This window comes from Condylura cristata, unplaced genomic scaffold (assembly GCF_000260355.1).
Source record: "Condylura cristata isolate star-nosed mole 26May11 unplaced genomic scaffold, ConCri1.0 scaffold00010, whole genome shotgun sequence".
NCBI classification, from domain to species: Eukaryota; Metazoa; Chordata; class Mammalia; order Eulipotyphla; family Talpidae; genus Condylura; species Condylura cristata.
Genome location: NW_004567111.1, coordinates 3208471 through 3219476, shown reverse-complemented (window position 1 = coordinate 3219476; position 11006 = coordinate 3208471).

Here is an 11006-nt window from a genome sequence, read left to right as displayed (position 1 = left end):
CCACCTATATACTCTGTGTCTTTTTATTTGTGAGTTCATTTACATTTAGAGCAATTATTGACATATTTCCTGGCTTTCTGGTTCCATTTAATTCCTTATTCAATGCTTTGTGTTTGTTTTTTTCTCTCTGGTTTGTATCCTAAAGCTTCTTTAAATATCTCTTTGAAGACCGTTTAGTGAATGCACATTCACTAAGATTTTCTTTAGTTGGGAAGGTCCTTATTCAGTTATACAGGAAAGAGAGCCTTGCAGGATAGAGTATTCTTGGTTGGTACTTTTTTCTTGGACATGTTATTACATTCTCTTCTTACCCTTGTGTTTCTTTAGAGAGGTCTGATGTTTCTCTCTTTCTTCCATCTTGTCATCTTCATCAGTTTTTCTTTGACTTGGAATCTTGGGAGTTTTACTATGTGTCTTGCTGTAGTTTTCCTTTCATTTAGGTAGCTAAGTGTTCTTTTCCCGTCTTCTATTATTATGTTCATTTCCTTCTTCAAGTTTGGGAAGTTCTCTTCCACTGTTTCCTTAAATAGATTCTCAGTTCCCTTCTTTCTTTCTTCTCCTTCTGGGGTTCTCATGTTTCTTATATTTCCTTTCCTCGTGGCATCAGACAATCCTCCAAGTGGTTCTTCATTTGTTTTCCTTTGTTTCTCTCTTTTCTCTTGATCTTTTTCATTTTGAGATCCTAGATTCTTTCTTCCACTTGATTTATTCTACTTATGTATTTTTTTCTGAATTTTTTTGCTTTCTCCCACATTTTTGTCATTCCTCTATTTAAAGTTTCAATGTTGATCTTCGGTTTCTTGTTTGTGTTTCTCATAGCATTAATTTCCTTACATGCGTGTTCTTTATGTTGTTCCCATTCTTTATCTTTCTTAATCATGACCATCTTGAATTCTCTGTTAGGTAAAGAAGATCTTCCATGTCTTTGTTGTTTGGTTCTGGGGTCTTGTTTCCTTTCTGTGGTGTACTATTCTCCTGAGAACTACTTTGGCCATTTGTATTTTTCTTTCTCCACATTATTTGCTTTGGTTTGCTCTGCTGTAGTTTGGGCTTTTGTTGTGTAGGAGTTCTAGAGAATTTGGTGTGCCCTAGTCTGCGGGTCCAGTTAAGATGCAAATTCTGGATTCTGCAAGTCCAGTGGGTCCTGATATCTGCAATTCTAACAAGCCTAGGGTGTGCCAATGTAGGCATACAGATCCAGGGACCACACTGGTAACTGAATGAGGGTTCAAAATACGGATATCCTGAGCCCTCCCTGGTGGCGCAGTGGGTTAAAGCACAGCGCTATGCAGCTAAAGCCACTTCAGCACAAGTTCGATTCCCAACCAGGGAGGTGACCCACATGGTGTGGCAGACCTCTCCTAACCTACCCCACTGCCCCCCTCAGCAGTGTACTTCGTCAATCTGTCTGTTCTGGTCCCCACTCTGTCTATCTCTGGTGAATCCTCTCAATGCCCCTGCACCTCTGGCCTGTACCCCAGCTCTGTATGCATAAGTAAATAAATCTTCAAAAAAAAAAAAAGAAAAAGAAAATACCGATATCCTGATGAGAACAGTTATCTCAAGCTAGTGAAAGTGAACATGTTGGTTACTACTGAAACCAGTATTTACACAGCAACTTCAAGTGGACAGTGAAGCTCTTCCGTGACTTGAGTAAATCCGAGTGGGTCAGCAGGCAGAGGGAGGAAGAGCAGAACACGTCCCAGTCAGCAAGTGCCCAGGAATGATGTCCTTTGAATTTGGCATTGAGCTCCTGGGACTACATCCAGTCAGGTCCACAGAGGGTGACAGGACTGGAGAAGCCTACTGCTGTGTATATATTGCGACCCACTCTGCCTTCTGGCCCATTTCCCATCACCCACAGAGAGAAGAATTAATTAGGTAGCTAGCACAGTGCCTCTCCCTTCTCCTGGCAGGGGGTGATGTGGCCCTGCCTGCCTGATCCCCTTCCAGCATCTCCTGGGCCTGACCTCTGGGGCACTTCTTGGTTCAGCTGCCAGTCAGCCCGGGGCAGGTGAGCCTCCTGCTCCCCCTGCTGCTTCATCTGGACATTGCCAGAGCCGCCTCTGCTCCAGTCTCACACCTGCGGCTGGACCAGTGTTCAAAGGCCCAGGCCCGTTTGAGCTTCAAACATGGCAGCATTTGATTTTGAATTATTATTTTTATTTTCAGAGTGGAAATTTCTTTCATGTTATGCCTTTGCATTTAAGTCTACTTTAGCATAAATATCTTCTTGGATTCACCTTAGATTTATCTCCAAATATTGTATTTTTAGAGGGATATTTGTAAAAATTTAAAACAAGTAACATCATATTTTACCTATTAATTTTCTTTGGTGGTGTTATTTTTTAATTTTTCTCAGATGAGGAACTCAGGCAGGCTATGGTTTGGAGTGGAATTGTGGGATTTAGCTGTAAGCTTTCCAAGCATGTCATTTCCTTAATTTTGGAAATCCATTTTGTTTTTACTCTTCTGAAAACCCTGAACATTTGGACAGGGGAGGTGCTATTATCTGCAATTGGCATATGTGATAATAATGGAGAGAGAGAGAGAGAGAGAGAGAGAGAGAGAGAGATCTGCCTAGCTACCTCATAAAATAATACAATTAAAAAAAATCCTTAGTTCTCAAAACTTTTGGCTTATGTCAGTCATGTGACTACCACATCTGAAAAGCTGAGATGTTCTTGTCCTAGCAATTAAGGATAAGATCCTTCTTTTGGGAATACTCTCTGTAAAGGAGCTGGGTACTCTCACTGCTTATCTGGAAATAAACAGAGCAAAAATGAATAAAAAGCTCCAGGCTAGCATGGAGGGTGTCTGGGTTTCAGGCTTACCTCTAGCATCCTTCACTCTCACAAATCCCAGGTCCAAGAAATCAGCCTCTTTTCTTTGCTGAGAAAAATGACTGTTTCTTTCTAAGAGCAAAGCAACACATCATTCCAGTGCACAGAAGATCAATGTAGTCATGTTTCTGGATTTAGCTTATTCAGAAGTCACCTCTTTCTGCATGAACAGCTGTTTCAAAGGGACAGGAAAACCTGAATTTCAGGTCAACCTTTCAAAGGGAAGAGGGTGGGATGACTGTGCAGGGCTTAGGACAGACACATTGCAGGTGGACTTGGGGGAGTGAAGAGAGCAGAAAGAAGCTGCAGAAGGAAGCTCTTCTCCAATTTCAGAAGATGTGCTAAGGAGATTTTAAGCTCCCAGGGGCAGAATGCTTTGCATATAGACAACTTGCAAATGAGCAGTCTGTTCGCCTAGACAAGTGCTACCGTTCTGGTAAAAAAAATGTGGCAATGCATTTCTAATTTTCACATTGTTTTTACATAAATTTGCACATTGGACTCGAGAGGCCTTATATTCAAGTATTGGAGTGATTCACAATTAATTAGTACCTTTTACTTTCAGCTGCATTCAAATTCAGGCATCAGAGCAGGATAAACTGAAATGTAAAAATCATTCTCTTTAATTACCACGCAGACTCAGGGAGCAGATGCTCACCCCTGAGTGGGCCCCCAGGGGGTTGGGGCTTGTTTCCTGTCATCTTTCTCAATCTTTTCGGCTCCGTTTCTTCTTATGGTGACCTCAGGTACAGGTGAAATTCAGGAGACTTGGGGGTGGAGAAGTGGGGGTCGATTCCACTGAGGAGCTTTTCCTGATTGCTTTGGAGAAGTGAGAGTTGAATAGCTTTCCATAACGTTTGCCCTGAAGTTCACTTGTAAGCCAGGTTTGCTGCTCTCTTTTGTGTGTTCTCAGAGATGACTCTACTCAGATTAGCTGAGTGACTCTGTTGACTAGGTTGCTTTGACTGAAGTGCTTTGACTCCACTGCTTCTCTTTCCTTCCTCTTGATGGAACTCTTATGAAAACAGAGAAGCAACAGAGCTACAGTTATTCTTTGGCACCTCCACTAGCCCTCTCTGAGGAAAGTAAGCCTTTTGGGAGGAATAACTCTTGAGTGACTAGAATGACTAGCTGTTTATCTATCTCAGGGGCATTAAAGGAGAAAGGCAACAAGGAATTGTCATGAGGAAGGATTGACATGGTCATGGATTCAAAAGATCTGAATTCTGCTCCTTTGGAAGTATGATATTAACTAACTTTTTTTTTTTTTAAAGATTTATTTGTGCATACAGAACTGGGGTACAGGCCAGAGGCTCAGGGGCAGCGAGAGGCTTCACCAGAGACAGAGTGGGGAGCAGAACAGGCAGATCGACGAAGTACACTGCCAAGGGGAGCAGCAGGCGGTCGGGAGAGGTCTGCCACGCCATGTGGTCACTTCTGGAGCAGGCGGGAATCGAACTCATGCGGAAGTGCCTTTAGCTTCTTAGTGCTGTGCTTTAACCCACTGCGCCACCAGGGAGGACCAATATTAACTAACTTTTATGAACGAATGTGAAACCTTATCAAAAGTATGGAAGATGGCAAAACCATTTTAGAAAACAAGTCTAAATATATTCACATCCTCTGACCCTTGTTACTGAGCTAAGCAAACTCATAGTCCTTGAAAGAAGTGAACTAGAATGTCATAGAGCCCCCTTCTATCACTTCAAGGTTTGACTGTCAACCAAATATTCTCCAAATATTCACCAGGAAAAGGATGGGTCAGTGTATTGTGATATGGTCACATGATGTAATTGGTCAGCAGTGTGGGTGAATAATTTTCCACAACAAAGCTAATGTTGAGTGAAAGAGACCAGATGTGAAGAAACACATCTCAAAACAAGGAAAGCCACTCTTGTGTTTTCAGCCAGGATGGTCATTATCTTTGGAGACTGAGAGGACTCACAAATATCCTTTAAGATATAGTTTAAGTACACCTGAGGAGGCAAGAGACAGAAAGATAATACTAAAATTGACTAGAAATCCTGGCAGAACAGAATAGGGGGTGCAGGTCAGGTAAGGGCTAGGAAGGAGAAGAGGAGATGGACACTTTGCTTTCATCACTTTAACAAGAGCTGATAGTCAAACCTCATATGGCTTAGGAATTTTGTTCTTATCAGTTAAATATTTTCTAAATGGCTGAAAACACTAATCTCTGTGAATCCTCAATAAAGTTCTTTTTGGTTAATCAATTCAAGATAATGTTTAAGCAAATCCTTCTTACAGAAGGCAATCTACACCCTCTATGGTTTATTAGTAACCCACTATTCTAAAGTAGAACATTGACTGATGAGTCTCTGATTATCTCTGGAGCACTTGATATAACTTTCCTTTCTTACATCTTTCTTAAAACCATGATGGATGGTACATATCAGAGAATCCATGACATATCTTCTGGTAGATTGTAGTATTGTCCTCAATTCATTGTTTTGTACTGCCTGTGATGGGATTATATAGCCTCATTGCTGGTATCAACCTTCAGACTTCCTGTGGAGGGTGCAGGTCCATTTGTTAGCTTGTGTGTCAGAGCCACGTGAATACTTTCTCTAAATAAAAGCTAGTGGTATGAAGCTTATAGAAGCCCACTCTGGAAGTCTTGTGAGGTGTGTGTGTATTTGTACCAAATGTCTGCCTTTTTCCCTTTACCACAAGAATCTCAGGTCCTAGTGGACAGTTACTCCTTTGTTTCTCCCTGGATTTGAGAAGACACTTGGAGCAGAGAGACAGCTGCCTCCAGTCAGTAGGAGAAAGAAGTAGACTTTCGTGCTGAAGCTAGTGCTCTCTGGGCACTTTCATTACATAATGCAACCTAAGTAGGAACTGTTATCAGCTGTGATGTTCAAGTCAGTAAGTATTTCCTAAGAGTTTATAGGAACTGCCTCTGCTATGGGCTGAATCATTGAAGTCCTAACTTCTAGTGCCTTGTAATATAACATATCAAGATCAGGTCCATAAAGAGGTGATTAGGTTGAAATAAAATCATTAACATGGGTCCGCATCCACATTTTCTGGTGTCCCTTAGAGGAAGAAATTTGACACAATGATGACAGATACTGGTGTCTCCTACTAACTGAGGAAAAAGACACACAGGGGCACAGAAAGAGAACAGCCACCTGCAAGGCCAGGAGAGGTCTCAAGAGCAACTAAGTCTCTGGACACCTGCATCTTGGGTACCCAGTCTCCAGAACCGTGGGAACACCCATTCCTGCTGTTTAAGCTACAGTCGGTGAGGCAGCCATAGTGCACGCTGGATGAGCACCCTTAATGAGCTGAGTGCTCTCACAGTGAAACTACTTGAAAGATGACACCTCTTTGAGATAGATATACAGGGAACTTGTGTTTTTACCCAGGCCCTTCCGTTAGCCAGTTCTCTCTTTGAATCTTCATGCCAGCAAGACTGACTGAAACAGTGATGCCTAATTCAAAGAATGACCTCATGCCCTCAGCACTGTAATCTGTACTCTCTATAATTTTTTTAAAAGAATTTTTTTGAAGATTTCTTTATTTATGCATACAGAACTGGGGTACAGGCCAGAGGTGCAGGGGAGGTGAAAGGAGTCACCAGATAGAGTGGGGAGCAGAACAGGCAGATGGACGAAGTACCCTGCTGAGGGGAGCAGTGGGTGGGTCAGGAGAGGTCTGTCGAACCCTGTGGTCACCTCTGGGGTGGGGATCGAACTCATGCAAAAGTGGCTTTAGCTTCTTAGTGCTGTGCCACCAGGAGGGCCCATCTCTATTCCTGCAGTCGGTGTGGGCACCCTCTCCACTCCTCTTCCCCACCACCTACACCCAGACCACTTCCCCTTGAAAACTTCATGGCTTGGAGACAAAGACAAAAACCTGAGGCTTGCTGTTATGTTAGAAAACCTAGTATTCCTTTGTGATGTAAGGCTAGGCGTGTGTTTGCACACCTCCACTATTCATCCCGACTCGACCAGTTCACGAGAACATTCTAAGAAACTCATCTTGCCTTGCTGACATCTGAATTTTCATATCTAGACCCAACTTCTCAGCCAAATGGCTCATGTCTCACTGCTAAATCTTTATTTTTTTAAAAAAGATTTATTTATTTATGCATACAGAACTGGGGTACAAGTTAGAGGTGCAGGGATGGTGAGAAGATTCACCAGAGACAGAGTGGGGAGCAGAACAGGCAGATGGATGAACTACACTGCCGAGGGGAGCAGTGGGTGGGTCAGGAGAGGTCTGCCTGGCCATGTGGGTCACCTCCCTGCTGGGGATAGAATTTATGCTGCAGTGACTGTGATAGCTTCACAGTGTTTAACCCCTTCAGTCACCTGGGGCCCACATGCTGATCTTCTATTATGCACATCAGAAACTTGCACAATGCTACATTGCAATGTTCCTTCCATATGAAACTTAAAAGCCAAAAGAAATTAAAATGCCACTTGCAATTTGATAAGCATGACTCCTTATTGAGGTGTCAAGTACAAGAAAACAAGGTTGTGGTAAAAAGGATAAGGTGGTTTTTTTGGGGGGGTACATATTAAATATGAGTTTCGTTTGGGACATCGATGGCTTATTAAATAGTTTGCAGTTTATTTTTTACATCTAACTTTATAACTTAAAAAACTGGTCAATATTTATTATAAAAAATTCAATAATGCAAAGAGGCTCAAAGAAGGAAGTAAAAGACGTCAAAATATCAACTCCCAGAAATAACCTTTACTAATATTCAGTGAGCACTGGTCCAGATGTGTCCCTGCGCAGGCGAGCAGAAGGAGGATAAGGTCCTTCTGTTGGTATAAAAAGAGATGAGCTTAAAGAACTGGGATCCTGTTTGCATACTCTCTTAAAAATTAGATCTATGAAAATTATTTTATATGAGTTTAACAGAAAAATATCAAATAAAGGAATTAGAGAGCTTCAGATAAATATTGAGAGAGTATCATGGAATGCATAAGATGTTGACTGCGTTCAAAAACACACACTGAATTTCGCGCAATGCTGCCTCCCTTGCTTAAAAGAAGAGAATCAGGACTCTTGTCTTTCTTTCTCCTGGCCGCCCGACTTCCAAGTTGTACTTATTCGTAGATGTTGGTCCCCACTAGGAGCTGAGAACTGCTGTAGGGTTTGGGAGCCATCTGTGAATTCTTGCTTTATTTATTTGTGCATACAGAACTGGGGTACAGGCCAGAGGCTCAGGGGCGGTAAGAGGCTTCACCAGAGACAGAGTGGATGAAGTCCACTGCTGAGAGGAGCAGCGGGAGGTCAGGAGAAGTCTGCCACGCCATGTGGGTCACCTCCGGGGCAGGCAGGGATCGAACTCATGCGGAAGCGGCTTCAGATTCTCAGTGCTGTGCTTTAACCCACTGCGCCACCAGGGAGGACCAATTCTTGCTTTTGTGGCATTTATAAGTATAGCTGGGCGGTGGGGAGGGGTAGAAGATAAATAGTGATGGTAGAACAAATAAAAGTCAATAGGAATAAGAAGAACAGGAATGAGGGAGGGGAGAGGGCGGTACTGTTCGTGTTTATTCTGAAGGCAAGCTTGCAGAGGAGAACTGCAGCTGCCTAGTCCAGGCTCAGGAAAGCGAGAATCACTCCCAAGTGAGTCCCAGTGCTCCAGGGCCAGTCAGGAGTCCTGGTTGGAGTGGGTGAAGGGCGGAAGGTGTGCAGAACGGCAGGTCCCACACTGGCCGGTGGAAGGCTGCTCTTATTACCCCAGAGGTGAAGTGTAGCTCATGGCGGTCACAGTTACATTCAACTTCTTCATTACATATTTTTACAGATGTTTAGTTTTTTCAGCTGCTTTTAATGGTGTTAGCAACTCCACCTCCGTATGTTATTTTCGAGTGCTGCGCAAAGAAATACTGACAATTTTGGCGGTCTGGAACCTGAACAGGACTGTCTCTTCCATGGTTCTGTGGTGCCCCATGCAGGCAGTTGAGTCTGGCATTGGTGGGAAAACTATGATTTGCCTCTTGGGGGTGAGAGAGGTTTCTGAAGGTGAACATCTCCCCAGGTCGCCAGTGCCTTTCAAGGTCAGGCCTGACAATGGCCCAGGGCCATTTAAACAATATATTTACTTTCATTTATTTATGCATATAAGAACTGGGGTGCAGGTCAGAGGTGTGGAGGGGTGGGTGAGAGGACTCACCAGAGACAGAGTCGGGAGCAGAACAGGCAGTTGGACTGAAATGCACTGCTGAGGGGAGCAGCAGGGAGACAGGAGAGGTCTGCTGCACCAGGTGGGTCACTTCCTGGCCGGGGACTGAACTTGAGCTGCAGTGGCTGCAGACAGCTTCATAGTGCTGAGACTTAGTCCTTTGGGCCACCAGGGAGGCCAGTGACCCAGCACCATTTCTACAGGGAAAATGACCAGAAAGAGTTGGGTCCAGTTGTTAATTCGCCATTGATGACTTACCTATTTTGATTCCTCCTTTTATATTATTATTATTATTTTAAGATTTATTTATTTATTCATACAGAACTAGGGTACAGGCCAGAGTTGCAGGGGCAGTGAGAGGATTCACCAGAGACAGAGTGGGGGGCAGAACAGGCAGATCAACGAAGCACACTGCTGAGGGGAGCAGTGGGCGCGTCAGGAGAGGTCTGCCGCGCCATGTGGTCACCTGCGGGCAGGCTGGGATCGAACTCATGCAGAAGCGGCTTTAGCTTCTCAGTGCTGTGCTTTAACCCGCTGCGCCACCAGGGAGGGCCCTTTTATATTATTTTTTAAAATTTTGATTTACATTTTGTAAATGTGTGTGTGTTCCATTGATTTACTTTCCTTAGAGTGGCTTGTGGTGTTTGCATTCCTTGATCTTTCCCGTTTGAGAAAGTGCATCATTTTGTCTTTCTGGTGTTCGGACTTGACTAGGTAAAATGTCACTTTACTCTTTCCTCAGAGTCCTGTGGACACTCGTCTGCTTTCTGGTGTGGCATACTGCTGTACTTGTTTTCTGCATTTTTTCCCTCCACATAAGTAGTGTTATTTCTTTCTTCCCAAACACTTGAAGAATTTATTCTTGGCCTGTTAAGTTTACAAATCTAAACAGAACCTCTATTTGGACTGACTACAAACTGACACACATCTTAGAACCCTGAGATTCAAATATTTCTTATTTTTTTTTTTGTCAAGAAGAAAATGTCTCATTTTATTTCTGAATATTCTCTTTTCATGTTTTAGCAAAAATCAGTGATTTAATTTAGAATTACTATGTTGACTCTCTACTGCTGTTACCTACTTTCTAATTTTACAATGTTTTCTCCCCGTCCTTTTCATTTGTATTGATTACCTCAGCCATCTCTGTATATTTGCTTTTTTTCTCATTTCCAAATGTATTTATTTATTTTTTTACCATGGAAATTATAGTTTTTGGCCTCACATGTTTCACTTCATTCTTGCAACATCCACTTTCATCCAAATCTGTATTTTTAGTGTTTCATCTGTTAAATTTTATTCCATTGAGTTTATTTCCAGTTCTTCAGTCGTTTTGAAGGGGAAGTCCTTGCAAGCAATTTCCTTGCGTTCCTGGAGTTAGGTTTTCTTCCAGGTTAAGGTCTTTATCTGTCCTTTCTCTTTCTTTCATTTTTCTTTTTCTCTCCAGCTCTCTCTGATTTATAAACATTATGTGAAATTTCTCATTTTATGTACGTTTATGAATGAATCTTTCTCTTATATAGTTATATCCACAATATAATATATCTTTAATATATATATAATATAACCATACTATAAGTCTATACCTTATATTTCCTCTTACATAATTTTGCAGATTTTTCTTTTACAAGCTGAAACTTTATCTGCTGCATTTTCCTTTTATTCTCTGACAGATTTAGAGTCAGTGTTATATTCTGCTACTTCATTATTATCACGGTCCGCTATGTTCAGCAGAACCTGGCCAAAGTGGGGTGTTACAATGTATGGGTGCTGCTTACTTTTCCTTGTGCTGCATGCCTGTAGAGTTTAATTCCACCTCTCCAGAAAGTCTTGTTCTCTTCATGAACTTTAGATTGTTCTCCGGACTGTTTAGACAGTAGTAGGAAGATCTCGGTTTTAGCCTGCTGGGTTTCTACCTTAGGATTATTAGTTATGAAATTTTGGAACCACCTCCTCATTATGGGTCAAATGGAAGGTGGAGAGGGACAGATTGAGTG